Here is a 22,206-nt window from a genome sequence, read left to right as displayed (position 1 = left end):
GTCAAGGGGGAAGTCATCAATCGCATCTGTTAAGGGAAAAATCTGTGATTTGGACCAATTAATATGCACCCCTGACCTCCCGCAAAACACAATAAACTCCCTGAGTAAGGGATTGAGGTGTGTCTCAGGGTGCTTAACATATAGTGTAATATCCTCTGCATATAGAGACACGTCTATTTTCCGCTGTAGGCATTGTACCGCCCCGTCCCGGTGTAGCTGACGTAAGCGGCAGGCGAGAGGTTCCACAGCTATGGCAAACAATAAGGGTGAGAGTGGACAGCCCTGGCGCGTGCCCCTGGTAATGTCAATAGGTTGTGAGAGGCGAGAGTTGACCAAGACTCTCGCCTTGGGTCGAGTATAAAGCAGGCGAACCCATGATATATACAGGGGCGGGAATCCCATGCTAGTCAACACAGCAATTAAGTATGGCCATTCGACTGAATCGAAAGCTTTGGTTGCATCTAGAAAGACGTCCGTGACAGGTACGTCCGGATGAACAGTGCGTAGGAGAGAAAAAAGGGTACGAAGGTTGTGTGAAGTAGACCGGCCGGCCACAAATCCCTATTGATCGGGTAGAACAATTCGAGTCATCAGCAGTGATAGTCGGGTAGCCAGAACCTTAGCAAGTATTTTAACATCGCAGTTTAGGAGGGAACGTGGCCGGTAAGAGTTGCAGGAGCTGGGATCTTTGTCAGGCTTCAGGAGAGAGGTGATTACCACTTCACGCATGGAGCATGGAAGAACGCCATCGCTAAGGGATTCTGAGTAAACCTCGCGGAGGACAGGAGCCATTATGTCGATGTAAGCTTTATAAAACTCGGCAGGAATGCCATATATATTATTATAGGAGCAAACTCCGTCCGCCCTGTCTAACTGAGGTATCAGTGCTAGGTTGAAGTCACCACCCCAAATAACGTGTCGTGAGCCTGCGGCCATGATCTTGCCCCACAGTGTGGTGAAAAAAGCAGGTGTGTCTACATTCGGTGCGTACCCTACAGCAAACGCGTAAGTGTCCCGGCCTATTCTGCCCCATAGTAATGCATAGCGCCCTTCCCTATCGATCAGCTCCCCATATCTGTGAAACGGTACAGTGCGTGCTATAAGGATAGCCACCCCTCTTGCATAATTGGAGTACGAGGAAAAAGTGCGGTCCCCAGCCCATCTGCATGCAAAGGTGATCCTATCCTGTGGCGGCAAATGGGTTTCCTGCAGCATGGCCACCTGAACGTGATGTCTATCAAGGTAGGCAATGACACCGCGGCATTTTTTAGCATTGTTCAAGCCCCGAACATTCCATGACAAACAGGTCAATTTTGCGTTAGCATTCAGAGTAGCCATGAAGAAGTCAACAACAGGAGCGGTAATGCCAACCCAGGTATTGGGTTAGAGCTTGTCCCACCCCACCTACATAGGCGCACATACCATTGTATAATCTGCAAATATAGTCCAAGCGATAAATGCCTCTTCACCAAACATCCCAACCCCCCTCCCACCCCGGCATCCCAATCATGCCAGTAGCCATTGAGCCCCACCCAACATCCCTCCCTCCACCCATCCACTTTCAACCCATGCAATAACAGCAAAAACAGTAGTAGTCTTAAGGGGAACACCCTGTAGGGATATAGCATAGAGCACGCACAGCCACCTCCCGGTCCATAGCTCCAGTCTGTACCGCCCTCGGTGGAGCCTAGGGCCAGAAGAGTGGGCCTTGGTGTACATTACCACAGGAGCGTCGAGGCCGTGCAGGTCCGTTTCATGCAGTCATCTCAGTGTTCACATTTTAGCGCAAGGGGTAGTATGCAATCATTGCAAGGGGATGCACCCAGCGCCATCGGAACAACTTAGTGATCGTTCGGCGCCGGTGGCAGGCCTCCGTCTCCCAGGTCCTCTGCAGCATCATGTTCCTCCCTCCGCGCTCTCCGTAGCGACTTTAGGAAGTCTTCCACTTTCTGTGGATTCGTGAAGAACCTTTGTTGTCCCTGATGCGTAATCCGCAGCTTTGCCGGATATAGGAGAGCGTAATCCACCTGGGCTTCCCGCAGTTTTTTCTTGACTTGGAGAAATTTACGTCGTTCTTCCTGCACCATCGGTGTGAAGTCCGGATATATGGAGAAGGTAATACCATTATACTGCAAGGTCTGTCTAGTTCGGGCCGCCCTCAGTGCAGTGTCACGGTCACGATAGTTCAACAGTTTGGCAATAATAGGCCAGGGTGGCAGTCCGGGTTTAGGCACAGGTGCCAAAGAACGGTGTGCCCGCTCAACAATGAACTGGGGTGAAAGGCGTCTTCTCCGATCGATCCTTTAAGCAGCTTCTCAATATATAGTTCCATCCTCCCCGTGTCTGTTGATTCCGGCACATTGGTGACGCGTATATTGTTCCGGCGGCTGCGAGCCTCCAAATCCTCATTTTTAGCCGCTATGATTCTGAGCAGATTGTCCATCCTGGCTAGCTGTGTTGTGTGAGTCGCGGTGGCATCTGCGTTGTCAGACACACGCTGCTCCGCAGCCGTGAGCCATTCCTCATGGTGGTCCACTTTATGAACCAAGGCGTCCAGCCGTGCGGTGACGCCATGGACCTTTTCGACAACCGTTGCAAATCCCTGTCTCATCTCCTGGAACAGGCTGTGAAGGTCAAGGTCTGTCTCGGGAGGTACGGCGGCCTTCAGAGTCGCTTCGCTAGGTCCAGGACCAGCAGGTATTGATTTTGCGCCTTTTTTGGCGCCGTCAAAGCTGAGCTTTGCCTGTCGATTATCCAGGCGTCCCATGGTGGTGGCAGGTCACAGCGCCCAGTCCCTGCCCTCCCCCTCAGCGCTATTCGGACAATGGTCAAGCAAGTGGTTTCAGAGTCCGTATCCGAGTCAGACGCGCATTGACAGGTCGTAACGTGGCATCCGCTGCAGAAGATGGCGACGGCGCGGTGCAGCAGTCGTCGGGGGTAAGGCACGGATCTCAGGCACTCCCCTAGCTCTCAGGCACGCCAGTGATGACGGTGTAAAGGATCCAGGTAAGGGCAGCGGCGAGCCAGCTCTGGTCGACCTGGAGGCCTAGCAAGTCATGGAGACGTCCTCGCAATCCAATAACAGGTGTAATGGCCACCGGCACAAGGCCCCGTGGAGGGCAGCGTCCTGGATGAATCCTGCAGATTGTGGCGGCGAGTAACGTCTAGCCTCATAACCTGCCAGTGGGAAATAGTGCAGCTCAGCCAGATCCAGGGGCCCGGTCCCGCTTGCCCCAGAACAATGCATCCACAGTCACACAGCCTCACAGTCGGCACAGCGTGCAAAGGGTCGGGCGTCTCAGCAAAATGTCGATAGCTGCAGCTTCTTTCACATTAACAGTTCAATACATGTCGCCGCCATTAGATCAGGGAGTGCTATGGGACCCACCGTCTCGCCGAGAGCTCCGGATCCCTGTTGGGGGGGTGTACCGCCACCCGGTGCCTCTTCGGTGAAGGAAGACGGTCCTCCGTCGGTCCGGGTTGTGGGAGTTAGGAGCCGCGGGGGGGGGAGGCCGACATGAGCGCTGGGACGGCTGTACCTCACCTCCTACCGCAGGTACTCACATAGGTACCGTCTCGATTCCGGGCGGCCGCCCGAGATCGCGGCCTAAGTCCTCGTGGCCGACCCCGGTGTTGCGTAGACCGCCGCAGCCGGCTCCCTCCACTCACGGTTACCCGGCCGCTCTCCAGTGATTTTTTATCCGGCGATAAATCCGGCCCGGGTCTTGCAGCGGCTCCAAACTCGGGTCGATGACAGAGGATATCTTCCTGTAGCAGATGAGCGGTATATCAGGCGATTCGTCGCCCTGTGGTCAAGGATAAGTACAGGATAGCTGACCAAGGCGCGGGAGCTACTTGCCTAAGCAGCCATTCCGCTTGCGCGCCCTCTAGCGCCCCCACGACGGAGGGCACCCTTACCTCAGAGAGAGTCCTTTGGGTTTCTTGGAAGCCGCCACTGCCAGGAGTCAACTACATTTCCCAGCGTCCCTGGTGGCGTGAGTCACGCTACCGCGCCAGGACACCCGAGGAGGCGCTCAAAAGGCAGCGAGAGCCCCAGTAGGAGCGGGAGACTCTCAAATGGAATTGTAGCTTGTTTGTCACAACGGAGGGCACCCTTACCTCAGAGGGAGTACTTTGGTTTGCCGGGGATTTCTTGGAAGCCGCCACCGCCAGGAGTCAACTACATTTCCCAGCGTCCCTGGCGGCGTGAGCCACGCTACCGCGCCAGGACGCCCGAGGAGGCGCTCAAAAGGCAGCGAGAGTCCCAGCAGGAGCGGGAGACTCTCGAATTAAATTGTAGCTTGTTTGTCACGACGGAGGGCACCCTTACCTCAGAGGGAGTAATTTGGTTTGCCGGGGTTTCTTGGAAGCCACCACCGCCAGGAGTCAACTACATTTCCCAGCGTCCCTGGCGCCGTGAGTCACGCTACCGCGCCAGGATGCCCGAGGAGGTGCTCAAAAGGCAGCGAGAGCCCCAGCAGGAGCGGGAGACTCTCAAATTGAATTGTAGCTTGTTTGTCACGACGGAGGGCACCCTTACCTCAGAGGGAGTACTTTGGTTTGCCGAGGGTTTCTTGGAAGCCGCCACCGCCAGGAGTCAACTACATTTCCCAGCGTCCCTGGCGGCATGAGTCACGCTACCGCACCAGGACGCCCAAGGAGATGCTCAAAAGGCAGCAAGAGCCCCACGTCGCGGGACGTGCATGGGACGTGCCGGGCGAAGCCCGGGCAAAGGGCAGGCCATCTATGGCCATCAGGGGCCAGAAGAGGCCGGGCTGGGACAGCCCCCTAATTTCTTCGACACGGACTGGGACTCAAGTTTAGTTAAGTAAGCTGCAAGACGTTTATATTTTTGCTAGCCCAGTGTAGGAGTGATATTATATCCTGGCATCCATATATGATCTGTACAACTATATAATATACCCAAACCTTAAAGTTGATTAAGCAGGGGTGCAGTGTTTAAATTCTTAAAATTGTACCCTATCTTGTACTATGAGCAAAATCACCCGTAAGGGGGGGACAGGGATAGGGGCAGGGGCAGATGCTTTTCTCCAACGGGCTGAATCAGCGTTGATCAAGGAGATAGAGATCTCAGAGCAGAGGCTCTCACTTGACCCACTTAATCTAATTCCAAATCTGGTATCAGCGACAGAGTCAATTGGAGTTAAACAAGGCTGTCCCCTAACCCCGCATGTGTTAATATCCTCTTCTCATGAGGATTCTATGCAGCCTACACAAATGGCCAATACCCCATGTTCATCTTCATCTGGTTCCCCTCATTCGCCTCCCTCCACACGTACAAGACAGTCAAAGGCTCCACTGGTTAGTAAAAGTAAAGAACCACCTGGGAGAAGGAAAGCACATAGTGCTCCTAAAGGAAGTCGCCAGAACGCGAAACAGGCAAGGAATAAAAATTCTGCTCTTGGGTTGGGACACAAATAGAAAAAGTTGTGGATTTGGAAAACAACCCTACGGCGCAGGGAGGGACTAAGCACATGGGACCTATGTCAGGTCCCAGCTCCACAGGTAACAATTCTGATTTTATTAGGCAATTGGAGGAAAAACTTCGGGCATTTATTGACCTAGTCTTGGCGAAACTTGATTTAATTGACCGCAGACTAAATACTTTAGAAAGGCATTTGCTTAAAGAGCACCCCACTACCAATGGGACACAATTTACTGATGAATGTCTCACCAATTATCATACTACTCCTTCTATTGGTCCGAGTAGCCCCCCTGTGGTCCCAATGGCCAATATAGCGGCCCCTGCATTATGTAAAGATTCTGGAGTGAAGTTGGGACCCCGGTGTTCCGTAGGGAGATTATACGGAGTGGGAAATAGCTCTCCTAAGGAAGTGTTTCTTCATCTCCCTCCGGAGGCATGTCCCATCTCCATTATTCTGGCAAGCGTCCCGAAAATCACAGATGGTGAGGAGGAGCATTGGTCCTCTCTTAAAAATAAGGCACTTGACTTCTTGAACAAAAAAACTGTGCTAGGAGATCATCTCTTCAAAGATTTTAAAATGGTATGAAGGGTTGCCTGGGTAGGACAATCACGAAAGAGCATGGAAGGAGACTGTGTAGTCTTGAGTATTGGGTCTCAGTGGATGGTGAGGCATATCCTGAGGCAGGCAGGATTTTTCAGGATTCGCCCAGACTGTATTAATGTACTACCCCTGGGTTATTTTTTATCATCCACGTATTCATTCAGGAGCTAATATAGGAAGAGATTTCCCAATTCAGGAAGGCCTCCCCACTCGTTTTGTTCCAGTGAGTAACAGATATGAGGTTTTAAGTACGCTGAATGTCAATGATTGACTGCCATGCAAACGAGATAAGAATCTTCCTGGATTAAGCCCTGATCATGTCCAAAGAGTGTGTTTACCCCTATGTCTCCAATCACCTGAAGTGAAATCCCTGGCCCTGGCAAATAATGTATCATTGGGTAGATCCTCTAACAATAGCCTGATCCAAGAGTCTTCTCAAATTGGGGAAAGAGCATCAAATAGAGGGTCAGGTGATAGTGGGCTTCAGGATCATTATAAAATTGGTATTGGTCCTGATGCAACATCCTTGGTCTCAAGGAATGTGGCTGGATTAAGAAGCAAGATAACATCACAAGACTGGCTGTCTTTTTCAGATAGTAAGGATTTAGTATTGCTCCAGGAAACTTGGCTTGTTGCACCAGAGTATAGACCAGGTTATCTTAACTTTTTTAAACCAGCGATTCCTAGTCTGCGGGGGAGACCAAAGGGGGGTTTAATAACTTGGGTAAGACAGGAAAGTAGATATACAGTTAAACAATTGATTACTAATAGTAATGATATTCTACTAATACAAATTCAGTGTCCCGAGTCTAAGGTTCTTTTTTATTTTTAATATTTCTTCAAGGGGCATGCCGGGGGGTAAATCCTCGAACATTATTGAACAGTTAGATGCACTCCTTGCATTTTATAATCTGAAAGGTAACACTTTAGTTGCGGGAGATTTCAATTGTTGTTTTGAACCCCTCAAAAGTAACGACATAGATCTTACCTTGGAAGAAGATTGTCCATGGAATATTCCACAGTTGTCGCTATCCCCTATTAAAAAGTGGACAGAGGCTGCGCTCCAGCACAACATTTTTTGCGTTGGACAAGGGCTATGGGCGACTAACGGCAGAACAGCTTGTGATAAATTAGGGGCTTTTACTTTTAACAATGGTATACGTAAGAGCCGTATTGATTATATCCTCACTAACAAAGAGAATTGGCCCAACATTAAGGATATGATGGTAGTTGAAAGGGTGGAAAGTGACCACGACCCACTGCTCCTATTCTTTCAGCTATTCACATCCAATTATCAAGCGGCATCCCCAGATGGTGTCTATATTGTCCTTTCAAATGACACAAGGAGAATTAAATGGGCAAATTGTTTAGTGTAGGAGGATAACATAGTGGCTATGAGGGAACTTACAATACAGGCAACAATTGATCTCCAAAAATGCAACACACAGGAGGATGTGGTAGCAAACGTCATTCCGATCCATACTAAATTTTTTAATCAATTAAGGGAATTTATTATAAAGAAGGGTTCTATTAGACAGAAGAAGCCTGTAAAAAAGGAAGAACAATGGTATGGGAAGTCATGCAAGGCTGTGTATAAAGCCTTGGCAGAGGCAGTAAAAGCAAACGATAGGGACAGAATTAAGAATGCCCGTGCCCTCTACAAAAAATCCCAATACGATGCAAAACAAGCTTGGGATGAGGTGTACTGGAGGGAGTTGTATTGTGCTAGTAAAGAACGATCCATTGGCACTTTTTGGGATATGGTCAAATGGGGTCGGGGGATCCAATGGAGAGAACCAACCAACTATGTCCCGCCCAACCTCTGGGTCTCTCACTATGCGACACAGTTTGCCTCCTTGGAAATTGCTAGCATGATGAATGAAGATCTTGTCCTCTCCAACAAGGATATTATTCCGCTACATTTTGAAAGAACCGAGGTTGTAAAAATATTGAAAGTTATCCCGAAGGGAAGAGCCCCAGGTCTGGATCAAGTACCAGCTGATCTTTTTATGCACGATAACTGGGGTGGCGGAGTGAGCTAAAGAACAATGATGGATTAAACCCAGATCAGTTGACTGGGGGTGAGTGTTTGTATTGTCAACGCTCCGTCCATCATCACCTTTGGTTTTTCTTTGTTCGCCCTAAGTTGGCAGGGTATGCTCAGACGTGAGTCCCTTGCTCACTTTGCCACTGGAGTCAAGCAAGCCCGGCTGAAGACGGCTGTAATGCCAGAAACCGGTCCTGGGAAGCTTGATTCCGGTCCAGGGAAGACATGGCTTGGCAGTTCGGGCTGGACTGTTCCCATGAGGCACAGGGTCAGACTGATTTGCATATGGCCATGTCTGAACTGGGGTGGCGGAGTGAGCTAAAGAACGGTGATGGATTAAACCCAGATCAGTTGACTGGGGGTGAGTGTTTGTATTGTCAACGCTCCGTCCATCACCACCTTTGCTTTTTCTTTGTTCGCCCTAAGTTGGCAGGGTATGCTCAGACGTGAGTCCCTTGCTCACTTTGCCACTGGAGTCAAGCAAGGCCGGCTGAAGACGGCTGTAATGCCAGAAACCGGTCCTGGAAAGCTTGATTCCGGTCCAGGGAAGACATGGCTTGGCAGTTCGGGCTGGACTGTTCCCATGAGGCACAGGGTCAGACTGATTTGCATATGGCCATGTCTGAACTGGGGTGGCGGAGTGAGCTAAAGAACGGTGATGGATTAAACCCCGATCAGTTGACTGGGGGTGAGTGTTTGTATTGTCAATGCTCTGTCCATCACCACCTTTGGTTTTTCTTTATTCGCCCTAAGTTGGCAGGGTATGCTCAGACGTGAGTCCCTTGCTCACTTTGCCACTGGAGTCAAGCAAGCCTGGCTGAAGACGGCTGTTATGCCAGAAACCGGTCCTGGGAAGCTTGATTCCGGTACAGGGAAGACATGGCTTGGCAGTTCGGGCTGGACTGTTCCCATGAGGCACAGGGTCAGACTGATTTGCATATGGCCATGTCTGAACTGGGGTGGTGGAGTGACCTAAAGAACGGTGATGGATTAAACCCAGATCAGTTGACTGGGGGTGAGTGTTTGTATTGTCAACGCTCCGTCCATCACCACCTTTGGTTTTTCTTTGTTCGCCCTAAGTTGGCAGGGTATGCTCAGACGTGAGTCCCTTGCTCACTTTGCCACTGGAGTCAAGCAAGCCCGACTGAAGACGGCTGTAATGCCAGAAATCGGTCCTGGGAGGCTTGATTCCGGTCCAGGAAGACATGGCTTGGCAGGTCGGGCTGGACTGTTCCCATGAGGCACAGGGTCAGACTGATTTTCATATGGCCATGTCTGAACTGGGGTGGCTGAGTGAGCTAAAGAACGGTGATGGATTAAACCCAGATCAGTTGACTGGGGGTGAGTGTTTGTATTGTCAACGCTCCGTCCATCACCACCTTTGGTTTTTCTTTGTTTGCCCTAAGTTGGCAGGGTATGCTCAGACGTGAGTCCCTTGCTCAGTTTTCCACTGGAGTCAAGCAAACCCGGCTGAAGACGGCTGTAATGCCAGAAACCGGTCCTGGGAAGCTTGATTCCGGTCCAGGGAAGACATGGCATGGCAGTTCGGGCTGGACTGTTCCCATGAGGCACAGGGTCAGACTAATTTGCAAATGACCATGTCTGAACTGGGGTGGCAGAGTGAGCTAAAGAACGGTGATGGATTAAACCCAGATCAGTTGACTGGAGTGAGTGTTTGTATTGTCAACGCTCCGTCCATCACCACCTTTGGTCTTTCTTTGTTCGCCCTAATTTAGCAGGGTATGCTCAGACGTGAGTCCCTTGCTCACTTTGCCACTGGAGTCAAGCAAGCCCGGCTGAAGACGGCTGTAATGCCAGAAACCGGTCCTGGGAAGCTTGTTTCCGGTCCAGGGAAGACATGGCTTGGCATTTCGGGCTGGACTGTTCCCATGAGGCACAGGGTCACACTGATTTGCCTATGGCCATGTCTGAACTGGGGTGGCGGAGTGAGCTAAAGAACGGTGATGGATTAAACCCAGATCAGTTGACTGGGGGTGAGTGTTTGTATTGTCAACGCTCCGTCCATCACCACCTTTGGTATTTCTTTGTTCGCCCTAAGTTGGCAGGGTATGCTCAGACGTGAGTCCCTTGCTCACTTTGCCACTAGAGTCAAGCAAGCCCGGTTGAAGACGGCTCTAATGCCAGAAACCGGTCCTGGGAAGCTTGATTCCGGTCCAGGGAAGACATGGCTTGGCAGGTCGGGCTGGACTGTTCCCATGAGGCACAGGGTCAGACTGCTTTGCATATGGCCATGTTTGAACTGGGGTGGCGGAGTGAGCTAAAGAACGGTGATGGATTAAACCCAGATCAGTTGACTGGGGGTAAGTGTTTGTATTGTCAACGCTCCGTCCATCACCACCTTTGGTTTTTCTTTGTTCGCCCTAAGTTGGCAGGGTATGCTCAGACGTGAGTCCCTTGCTCACTTTGCCACTGGAGTCAAGCAAGCCCGGCTGAAGACGGCTGTAATGGAAGAAACCGGTCCTGGGAAGCTTGATTCCGGTCCAGGGAAGACATGGCTTGGCATTTCGGGCTGGACTGTTCCCATGAGGCACAGGGTCAGACTGATTTGCCTATGGCCATGTCTGAACTGGGGTGGCGGAGTGAGCTAAAGAACGGTGATGGATTAAACCCAGATCAGTTGACTGGGGGTGAGTGTTTGTATTGTCAACGCTCCGTCCATCACCACCTTTGGTATTTCTTTGTTCGCCCTAAGTTGGCAGGGTATGCTCAGACGTGAGTCCCTTGCTCACTTTGCCACTAGAGTCAAGCAAGCCCGGTTGAAGACGGCTCTAATGCCAGAAACCGGTCCTGGGAAGCTTGATTCCGGTCCAGGGAAGACATGGCTTGGCAGGTCGGGCTGGACTGTTCCCATGAGGCACAGGGTCAGACTGATTTGCATATGGCCATGTCTGAACTGGGGTGGCGGAGTGAGCTAAAGAACGGTGATGGATTAAACCCAGATCAGTTGACGGGGGGTGAGTGTTTGTATTGTCAACGCTCCGTCCATCACCACCTTTGGTTTTTCTTTGTTCGCCCTAAGTTGGCAGGGTATGCTCAGACGTGAGTCCCTTGCTCACTTTGCCACTGGAGTCAAGCAAGCCCAGCTGAAGACGGCTGTAATGCCAGAAACCGGTCCAGGAAAGCTTGATTCCGGTCCAGGAAAGACATGGCTTGGCAGTTCGGGCTGGACTGTTCCCATGAGGCACAGGGTCAGACTGATTTGCATATGGCCATGTCTGAACTGGGGTGGCTGAGTGAGCTAAAGAACGGTGATGGATTAAACCCGGATCAGTTGACTGGGGGTGAGTGTTTGTATTGTCAACGCTTCGTCCATCACCACCTTTGGTTTTTCTTTGTTTGCCCTAAGTTGGCAGGGTATGCTCAGATGTGAGTGCCTTGCTCACTTTGCCACTGGAGTCAAGCAAACCCGGCTGAAGACGGCTGTAATGCCAGAAACCGGTCCTGGGAAGCTTGATTCCGGTCCAGGGAAGACATGGCTTGGCAGGTCGGGCTGGACTGTTCCCATGAGGCACAGGGTCAGACTGATTTGCATATGGCCATGTCTGTACTGGGGTGGCGGGGTGAGCTAAAGAACGGTGATGGATTAAACCCAGATCAGTTGAATGGGGGTGAGTGTTTGTATTGTCAACTCTCCTTCCATCACCACCTTTGTTTTTTCTTTGTTCGCCCTAAGTTGGCAGGGTATGCTCAGACGTGAGTCCCTTGCTCACTTTGCCACTGGAGTCAAGCAAGCCCGGCTGAAGACGGCTGTAATGCCAGAAACCGGTCCTGGGAAGCTTGATTCCGGTCCAGGGAAGACATGGCTTGGCTGTTCGGGCTGGACTGTTCCCATGAGGCACAGGGACAGACTGATTTGCATATGGCCATGTCTGAACTGGGGTCGCGGAGTGAGCTAAAGAACAGTGATGGATTAAACCCAGATCAGCTGACTGGGGGTGAGCGTTTGTATTGTCAACGCTCCGTCCATCACCACCTTTGGTTTTCTTTGTTTGCCCTAAGTTTGCAGGGTATGCTCAGACGTGAGTCCCTTGCTCAGTTTGCCACTGGAGTCAAGCAAACCCGGCTGAAGACGGCTGTAATGCCAGAAACCGGTCCTGGGAAGCTTGATTCCGGTCCAGGGAAGACATGGCTTGGCAGTTCGGGCTGGACTGTTCCCATGAGGCACATGGTCACACTAATTTGCAAATGGCCATGTCTGAACTGGTGTGGCAGAGTGAGCTAAAGAACGGTGATGGATTAAACCCGGATCAGTTGACTGGGGGTGAGTGTTTGTATTGTCAACGCTCCGTCCATCACCACCTTTGGTTTTTCTTTGTTCGCCCTAATTTGGCAGGGTATGCTCAGACGTGAGTGCCTTGCTCACTTTGCCACTGGAGTCAAGCCTGCCCTACTGAAGACGGCTGAAATGCCAGAAAACGGTCCTGGGAAGCTTGATTCCGGTCCAGGGAAGACATGGCTTGGCAGTTCGGGCTGGACTGTTCCCATGAGGCACAGGGTTAGACTGATTTGCATATGGCCATGTTTGAACTGGGGTGGCGGAGTGAGCTAAAGAACGGTGATGGATTAAACCCAGATCAGTTGACTGGGGGTGAGTGTTTGTATTGTCAACGTTCTGTCCATCACCACCTTTGGTTTTTCTTTGTTCGCCCTAAGTTGGCAGGGTATGCTCAGACGTGAGTCCCTTGCTCACTTTGCCACTGGAGTCAAGCAAGCCCAGCTGAAGACGGCTGTAATGCCAGAAACCGGTCCTGGGAAGCTTGATTCCGGTCCAGGGAAGACGTGGCTTGGCAGTTCGGGCTGGACTGTTCCCATGAGGCACATGGTCAGACTGATTTGCATATGGCCATGTCTGAACTGGGGTGGCGGGGTGAGCTAAAGAACGGTGATGGATTAAACCCAGATCAGTTGAATGGGGGTGAGTGTTTGTATTGTCAACTCTCCGTCCATCACCACCTTTGGTTTTTCATTGTGTGCCCTAAGTTGGCAGGGTATGCTCAGACTTGAGTCCCTTGCTCACTTTGCCACTGGAGTCAAGCAAACCCGGCTGGAGACGGCTGTAATGCCAGAAACCGGTCCTGGGAAGCTTGATTCCGGTCCAGGAAAAACATGGCTTGGCAGTTCGGGCTGGACTGTTCCCATGAGGCACAGGGTCAGACTAATTTGCATATGGCCATGTCTGAACTGGGGTGGCGGAGTGAGCTAAAGAACGGTGATGGATTAAACCCAGATCAGTTGACTGGGGTGAGTGTTTGTATTGTCAACGCTCCGTCCATCACCACCTTTGGTTTTTCTTTGCTCGCCCTAAGTTGGCAGGGTATGCTCAGACGTGAGTCCCTTGCTCACTTTGCCACTGGAGTCAAGCAAGCCCGGCTGAAGACGGCTGTAATGCCAGAAACCGGTCCTGGGAAGCTTGATTCCGGTCCAGGGAAGACATGGCTTGGCAGTTCGGGCTGGACTGTTCCCATGAGGCACAGGGTCAGACTAATTTGCAAATGACCATGTCTGAACTGGGGTGGCTGAGTGAGCTAAAGAACGGTGATGGATTAAACCCAGATCAGTTGACTAGGGGTGAGTGTTTGTATTGTCAACGCTCCGTCCATCACCACCTTTGGTTTTTCTTTGTTTGCCCTAAGTTGGCAGGGTATGCTCAGACGTGAGTCCCTTGCTCAGTTTTCCACTGGAGTCAAGCAAACCCGGCTGAAGACGCCTGTAATGCCAGAAACCGGTCCTGGGAAGCTTGATTCCGGTCCAGGGAAGACATGGCATGGCAGTTCGGGCTGGACTGTTCCCATGAGGCACAGGGTCAGACTAATTTGCAAATGACCATGTCTGAACTGGGGTGGCAGAGTGAGCTAAAGAACGGTGATGGATTAAACCCAGATCAGTTGACTGGGGTGAGTGTTTGTATTGTCAACGCTCCGTCCATCACCACCTTTGGTCTTTCTTTGTTCGCCCTAATTTAGCAGGGTATGCTCAGACGCGAGTCCCTTGCTCACTTTGCCACTGGAGTCAAGCAAGCCCGGCTGAAGACGGCTGTAATGCCAGAAACCGGTCCTGGGAAGCTTGATTCCGGTCCAGGGAAGACATGGCTTGGCATTTCGGGCTGGACTGTTCCCATGAGGCACAGGGTCACACTGATTTGCCTATGGCCATGTCTGAACTTGGGTGGCGGAGTGAGCTAAAGAACGGTGATGGATTAAACCCAGATCAGTTGTCTGGGGGTGAGTGTTTGTATTGTCAACGCTCCGTCCATCACCACCTTTGGTTTTTCTTTGTTCGCCCTAAGTTGGCAGGGTATGCTCAGACGTGAGTCCCTTGCTCACTTTGCCACTAGAGTCAAGCAAGCCCGGTTGAAGATGGCTCTAATGCCAGAAACCGGTCCTGGGAAGCTTGATTCCGGTCCAGGGAAGACATGGCTTGGCAGGTCGGGCTGGACTGTTCCCATGAGGCACAGGGTCAGACTGATTTGCATATGGCCATGTCTGAACTGGGGTGGCGGAGTGAGCTAAAGAACTGTGATGGATTAAACCGAGATCAGTTGACTGGGGGTGAGTGTTTGTATTGTCAACGCTCCGTCCATCACCACCTTTGGTTTTTCTTTGTTCGCCCTAAGTTGGCAGGGTATGCTCAGACGTGAGTCCCTTGCTCACTTTGCCACTGGAGTCAAGCAAGCCCAGCTGAAGACGGCTGTAATGCCAGAAACCGGTCCAGGAAAGCTTGATTCCGGTCCAGGGAAGACATGGCTTGGCAGTGCGGGCTGGACTGTTCCCATGAGGCACAGGGTCAGACTGATTTGCATATGGCCATGTCTGAACTGGGGTGGCTGAGTGAGCTAAAGAACGGTGATGGATTAAACCAAGATCAGTTGACTGGGGTGAGTGTTTGTATTGTCAACGCTCCGTCCATCACCACCTTTGGTTTTTCTTTGCTCGCCCTAAGTTGGCAGGGTATGCTCAGACGTGAGTCCCTTGCTCACTTTGCCACTGGAGTCAAGCAAGCCCGGCTGAAGACGGCTGTAATGCCAGAAACCGGTCCTGGGAAGCTTGATTCCGGTCCAGGGAAGACATGGCTTGGCAGTTCGGGCTGGACTGTTCCCATGAGGCACAGGGTCAGACTGATTTTCATATGGCCATGTCTGAACTGGGGTGGCTGAGTGAGCTAAAGAACGGTGATGGATTAAACCCAGATCAGTTGACTAGGGGTGAGTGTTTGTATTGTCAACGCTCCGTCCATCACCACCTTTGGTTTTTCTTTGTTTGCCCTAAGTTGGCAGGGTATGCTCAGACGTGAGTCCCTTGCTCAGTTTTCCACTAGAGTCAAGCAAACCCGGCTGAAGACGCCTGTAATGCCAGAAACCGGTCCTGGGAAGCTTGATTCCGGTCCAGGGAAGACATGGCATGGCAGTTCAGGCTGGACTGTTCCCATGAGGCACAGGGTCAGACTAATTTGCAAATGACCATGTCTGAACTGGGGTGGCAGAGTGAGCTAAAGAACGGTGATGGATTAAACCGAGATCAGTTGACTGGGAGTGAGTGTTTGTATTGTCAACGCTCCGTCCATCACCACCTTTGGTTTTTCTTTGTTCGCCCTAAGTTGGCAGGGTATGCTCATACGTGAGTCCCTTGCTCACTTTGCCACTGGAGTCAAGCAAGCCCAGCTGAAGACGGCTGTAATGCCAGAAACCGGTCCAGGAAAGCTTGATTCCGGTCCAGGGAAGACATGGCTTGGCAGTGCGGGCTGGACTGTTCCCATGAGGCACAGGGTCAGACTAATTTGCATATGGCCATGTCTGAACTGGGGTGGCGGAGTGAGCTAAAGAACGGTGATGGATTAAACCCAGATCAGTTGACTGGGGTGAGTGTTTGTATTGTCAACGCTCCGTCCATCACCACCTTTGGTTTTTCTTTGTTCGCCCTAAGTTGGCAGGGTATGCTCAGACGTGAGTCCCTTGCTCACTTTGCCACTGGAGTCAAGCAAGCCCGACTGAAGACGGCTGTAATGCCAGAAATCGGTCCTGGGAGGCTTGATTCCGGTCCAGGAAGACATGGCTTGGCAGGTCGGGCTGGACTGTTCCCATGAGGCCCAGGGTCAGACTGATTTGCATATGGCCATGTCTGAACTGGGGTGGCTGAGTGAGCTAAAGAACGGTGATGGATTAAACCCAGATCAGTTGACTGGGGTGAGTGTTTGTATTGTCAACGCTCCGTCCATCACCACCTTTGGTTTTTCTTTGCTCGCCCTAAGTTGGCAGGGTATGCTCAGACGTGAGTCCCTTGCTCACTTTGCCACTGGAGTCAAGCAAGCCCGGCTGAAGACGGCTGTAATGCCAGAAACCGGTCCTGGGAAGCTTGATTCCGGTCCAGGGAAGACATGACTTGGCAGTTCGGGCTGGACTGTTCCCATGAGGCACAGGGTCAGACTGATTTTCATATGGCCATGTCTGAACTGGGGTGGCTGAGTGAGCTAAAGAACGGTGATGGATTAAACCCAGATCAGTTGACTAGGGGTGAGTGTTTGTATTGTCAACGCTCCGTCCATCACCACCTTTGGTTTTTCTTTGTTTGCCCTAAGTTGGCAGGGTATGCTCAGACGTGAGTCCCTTGCTCAGTTTTCCACTGGAGTCAAGCAAACCCGGCTGAAGACGCCTGTAATGCCAGAAACCGGTCCTGGGAAGCTTGATTCCGGTCCAGGGAAGACATGGCATGGCAGTTCGGGCTGGACTGTTCCCATGAGGCACAGGGTCAGACTAATTTGCAAATGACCATGTCTGAACTGGGGTGGCAGAGTGAGCTAAAGAACGGTGATGGATTAAACCCAGATCAGTTGACTGGGGTGAGTGTTTGTATTGTCAACGCTCCGTCCATCACCACCTTTGGTCTTTCTTTGTTCGCCCTAATTTAGCAGGGTATGCTCAGACGCGAGTCCCTTGCTCACTTTGCCACTGGAGTCAAGCAAGCCCGGCTGAAGACGGCTGTAATGCCAGAAACCGGTCCTGGGAAGCTTGATTCCGGTCCAGGGAAGACATGGCTTGGCATTTCGGGCTCGACTGTTCCCATGAGGCACAGGGTCACACTGATTTGCCTATGGCCATGTCTGAACTGGGGTGGCGGAGTGAGCTAAAGAACGGTGATGGATTAAACCCAGATCAGTTGACTGGGGGTGAGTGTTTGTATTGTCAACGCTCCGTCCATCACCACCTTTGGTTTTTCTTTGTTCGCCCTAAGTTGGCAGGGTATGCTCAGACGTGAGTCCCTTGCTCACTTTGCCACTAGAGTCAAGCAAGCCCGGTTGAAGATGGCTCTAATGCCAGAAACCGGTCCTGGGAAGCTTGATTCCGGTCCAGGGAAGACATGGCTTGGCAGGTCGGGCTGGACTGTTCCCATGAGGCACAGGGTCAGACTGATTTGCATATGGCCATGTCTGAACTGGGGTGGCGGAGTGAGCTAAAGAACTGTGATGGATTAAACCGAGATCAGTTGACTGGGGGTGAGTGTTTGTATTGTCAACGCTCCGTCCATCACCACCTTTGGTTTTTCTTTGTTCGCCCTAAGTTGGCAGGGTATGCTCAGACGTGAGTCCCTTGCTCACTTTGCCACTGGAGTCAAGCAAGCCCAGCTGAAGACGGCTGTAATGCCAGAAACCGGTCCAGGAAAGCTTGATTCCGGTCCAGGGAAGACATGGCTTGGCAGTGCGGGCTGGACTGTTCCCATGAGGCACAGGGTCAGACTGATTTGCATATGGCCATGTCTGAACTGGGGTGGCTGAGTGAGCTAAAGAACGGTGATGGATTAAACCCAGATCAGTTGACTGGGGTGAGTGTTTGTATTGTCAACGCTCCGTCCATCACCACCTTTGGTTTTTCTTTGCTCGCCCTAAGTTGGCAGGGTATGCTCAGACGTGAGTCCCTTGCTCACTTTGCCACTGGAGTCAAGCAAGCCCGGCTGAAGACGGCTGTAATGCCAGAAACCGGTCCTGGGAAGCTTGATTCCGGTCCAGGGAAGACATGGCTTGGCAGTTCGGGCTGGACTGTTCCCATGAGGCACAGGGTCAGACTGATTTTCATATGGCCATGTCTGAACTGGGGTGGCTGAGTGAGCTAAAGAACGGTGATGGATTAAACCCAGATCAGTTGACTAGGGGTGAGTGTTTGTATTGTCAACGCTCCGTCCATCACCACCTTTGGTTTTTCTTTGTTTGCCCTAAGTTGGCAGGGTATGCTCAGACGTGAGTCCCTTGCTCAGTTTTCCACTGGAGTCAAGCAAACCCGGCTGAAGACGCCTGTAATGCCAGAAACCGGTCCTGGGAAGCTTGATTCCGGTCCAGGGAAGACATGGCATGGCAGTTTGGGCTGGACTGTTCCCATGAGGCACAGGGTCAGACTAATTTGCAAATGACCATGTCTGAACTGGGGTGGCAGAGTGAGCTAAAAAACGGTGATGGATTAAACCCAGATCAGTTGACTGGGGTGAGTGTTTGTATTGTCAACGCTCCGTCCATCAACACCTTTGGTCTTTCTTTGTTCGCCCTAATTTAGCAGGGTATGCTCAGACGTGAGTCCCTTGCTCACTTTGTCACTGGAGTCAAGCAAGCCCGGCTGAAGACGGCTGTAATGCCAGAAACCGGTCCTGGGAAGCTTGATTCCGGTCCAGGGAAGACATGGCTTGGCATTTCGGGCTGGGCTGTTCCCATGAGGCACAGGGTCACACTGATTTGCCTATGGCCATGTCTGAACTGGGGTGGCGGAGTGAGCTAAAGAACGGTGATGGATTAAACCCAGATCAGTTGACTGGGGGTGAGTGTTTGTATTGTCAACGCTCCGTCCATCACCACCTTTGGTTTTTCTTTGTTCGCCCTAAGTTGGCAGGGTATGCTCAGACGTGAGTCCCTTGCTCACTTTGCCACTAGAGTCAAGCAAGCCCGGTTGAAGATGGCTCTAATGCCAGAAACCGGTCCTGGGAAGCTTGATTCCGGTCCAGGGAAGACATGGCTTGGCAGGTCGGGCTGGACTGTTCCCATGAGGCACAGGGTCAGACTGATTTGCATATGGCCATGTCTGAACTGGGGTGGCGGAGTGAGCTAAAGAACTGTGATGGATTAAACCGAGATCAGTTGACTGGGGGTGAGTGTTTGTATTGTCAACGCTCCGTCCATCACCACCTTTGGTTTTTCTTTGTTCGCCCTAAGTTGGCAGGGTATGCTCAGACGTGAGTCCCTTGCTCACTTTGCCACTGGAGTCAAGCAAGCCCAGCTGAAGACGGCTGTAATGCCAGAAACCGGTCCAGGAAAGCTTGATTCCGGTCCAGGGAAGACATGGCTTGGCAGTGCGGGCTGGACTGTTCCCATGAGGCACAGGGTCAGACTGATTTGCATATGGCCATGTCTGAACTGGGGTGGCTGAGTGAGCTAAAGAACGGTGATGGATTAAACCCGGATCAGTTGACTGGGGGTGAGTGTTTGTATTGTCAACGCTCCGTCCATCACCACCTTTGGTTTTTCTTTATTTGCCCTAAGTTGGCAGGGTATGCTCAGATGTGAGTGCCTTGCTCACTTTGCCACTGGAGTCAAGCAAACCCGGCTGAAGACGGCTGTAATGCCAGAAAACGGTCCTGGGAAGCTTGATTCCGGTCCAGGGAAGACATGGCTTGGCAGTTCGGGCTGGACTGTTCCCATGAGGCATAGGGTCAGACTGATTTGCATATGGCCATGTCTGTACTGGGGTGGCGGGGTGAGCTAAAGAACGGTGATGGATTAAACCCAGATCAGTTGAATGGGGGTGAGTGTTTGTATTGTCAACTCTCCTTCCATCACCACCTTTGTTTTTTCTTTGTTCGCCCTAAGTTGGCAGGGTATGCTCAGACGTGAGTCCCTTGCTCACTTTGCCACTGGATTCAAGCAAGCCCGGCTGAAGACGGCTGTAATGCCAGAAACCGGTCCTGGGAAGCTTGATTCCGGTCCAGGGAAGACATGGCTTGGCTTTTCGGGCTGGACTGTTCCCATGAGGCACAGGGACAGACTGATTTGCATATGGCCATGTCTGAACTGGGGTGGCGGAGTGAGCTAAAGAACAGTGATGGATTAAACCCAGATCAGTTGACTGGGGGTGAGCGTTTGTATTGTCAACGCTCCGTCCATCACCACCTTTGGTTTTTCTTTGTTTGCCCTAAGTTGGCAGGGTATGCTCAGACGTAGGTCCCTTGCTCAGTTTGCCACTGGAGTCAAGCAAACCCGGCTGAAGACGGCTGTAATGCCAGAAACCGGTCCTGGGAAGCTTGATTCCGGTCCAGGGAAGACATGGCTTGGCAGTTCGGGCTGGACTGTTCCCATGAGGCACAGGGTCAGACTAATTTGCAAATGGCCATGTCTGAACTGGTGTGGCAGAGTGAGCTAAAGAACGGTGATGGATTAAAACCGGATCAGTTGACTGGGGGTGAGTGTTTGTATTGTCAACGCTCCGTCCATCACCACCTTTGGTTTTTCTTTGTTCGCCCTAATTTGGCAGGGTATGCTCAGACGTGAGTGCCTTGCTCACTTTGCCACTGGAGTCAAGCCTGCCCTCCTGAAGACGGCTGTAATGCCAGAAAACGGTCCTGGGAAGCTTGATTCCGGTCCAGGGAAGACATGGCTTGGCAGTTCGGGCTGGACTGTTCCCATGAGGCACAGGGTTAGACTGATTTGCATATGGCCATGTTTGAACTGGGGTGGCGGAGTGAGCTAAAGAACGGTGATGGATTAAACCCAGATCAGTTGCCTGGGGGTGAGTGTTTGTATTGTCAACGCTCTGTCCATCACCACCTTTGGTTTTTCTTTGTTCGCCCTAAGTTGGCAGGGTATGCTCAGACGTGAGTCCCTTGCTCACTTTGCCACTGGAGTCAAGCAAGCCCGGCTGAAGACGGCTGTAATGCCAGAAACCGGTCCTGGGAAGCTTGATTCCGGTCCAGGGAAGACATGGCTTGGCAGTTCGGGCTGGACTGTTCCCATGAGGCACAGGGTCAGACTGATTTGCATATGGCCATATCTGAACTGGGGTGGCGGGGTGAGCTAAAGAACGGTGATGGATTAAACCCAGATCAGTTGAATGGGGGTGAGTGTTTGTATTGTCAACTCTCCGTCCATCACCACCTTTGGTTTTTCTTTGTTCGCCCTACGTTGGCAGGGTATGCTCAGACATGAGTCCCTTGCTCACTTTGCCACTGGAGTCAAGCAAGCCCGGCTGAAGACGGCTGTAATGCCAGAAACCGGTCCTGGGAAGCTTGATTCCGGTCCGGAGAAGACATGGCTTGGCTGTTCGGGCTGGACTGTTCCCATGAGGCACAGGGACAGACTGATTTGCATATGGCCATGTCTGAACTGGGGTGGCGGAGTGAGCTAAAGAACAGTGATGGATTAAACCCAGATCAGTTGACTGGGGGTATGCGTTTGTATTGTCAACGCTCCGTCCATCACCACCTTTGGTTTTTCTTTCTTTGCCCTAAGTTGGCAGCGTATGCTCAGACGTGAGTCCCTTGCTCAGTTTGTCACTGGAGTCAAGCAAACCCGGCTGAAGACGGCTGTAATGCCAGAAACCGGTCCTGGGAAGCTTGATTCCGGTCCGGAGAAGACATGGCTTGGCTGTTCGGGCTGGACTGTTCCCATGAGGCACAGGGTTAGACTGATTTGCATATGGCCATGTCTGAACTGGGGTGGCGGGGTGAGCTAAAGAACGGTGATGGATTAAACCCAGATCAGTTGAATGGGGGTGAGTGTTTGTATTGTCAACTCTCCGTCCATCACCACCTTTGGATTTTCTTTGTTCGCCCTAAGTTGGCAGGGTATGCTCAGACATGAGTCCCTTGCTCACTTTGCCACTGGAGTCAAGCAAGCCCGGCTGAAGACGGCTGTAATGCCAGAAACCGGTCCTGGGAAGCTTGATTCCGGTCCGGAGAAGACATGGCTTGGCTGTTCGGGCTGGACTGTTCCCATGAGGCACAGGGACAGACTGATTTGCATATGGCCATGTCTGAACTGGGGTGGCGGAGTGAGCTAAAGAACAGTGATGGATTAAACCCAGATCAGTTGACTGGGGGTATGCGTTTGTATTGTCAATGCTCCGTC

The sequence above is a fragment of the Lissotriton helveticus genome, chromosome 3_1, assembly GCF_964261635.1.
Source record: "Lissotriton helveticus chromosome 3_1, aLisHel1.1, whole genome shotgun sequence".
Lineage (NCBI taxonomy): Eukaryota > Metazoa > Chordata > Amphibia > Caudata > Salamandridae > Lissotriton > Lissotriton helveticus.
This window is presented reverse-complemented; position numbering follows the sequence as displayed.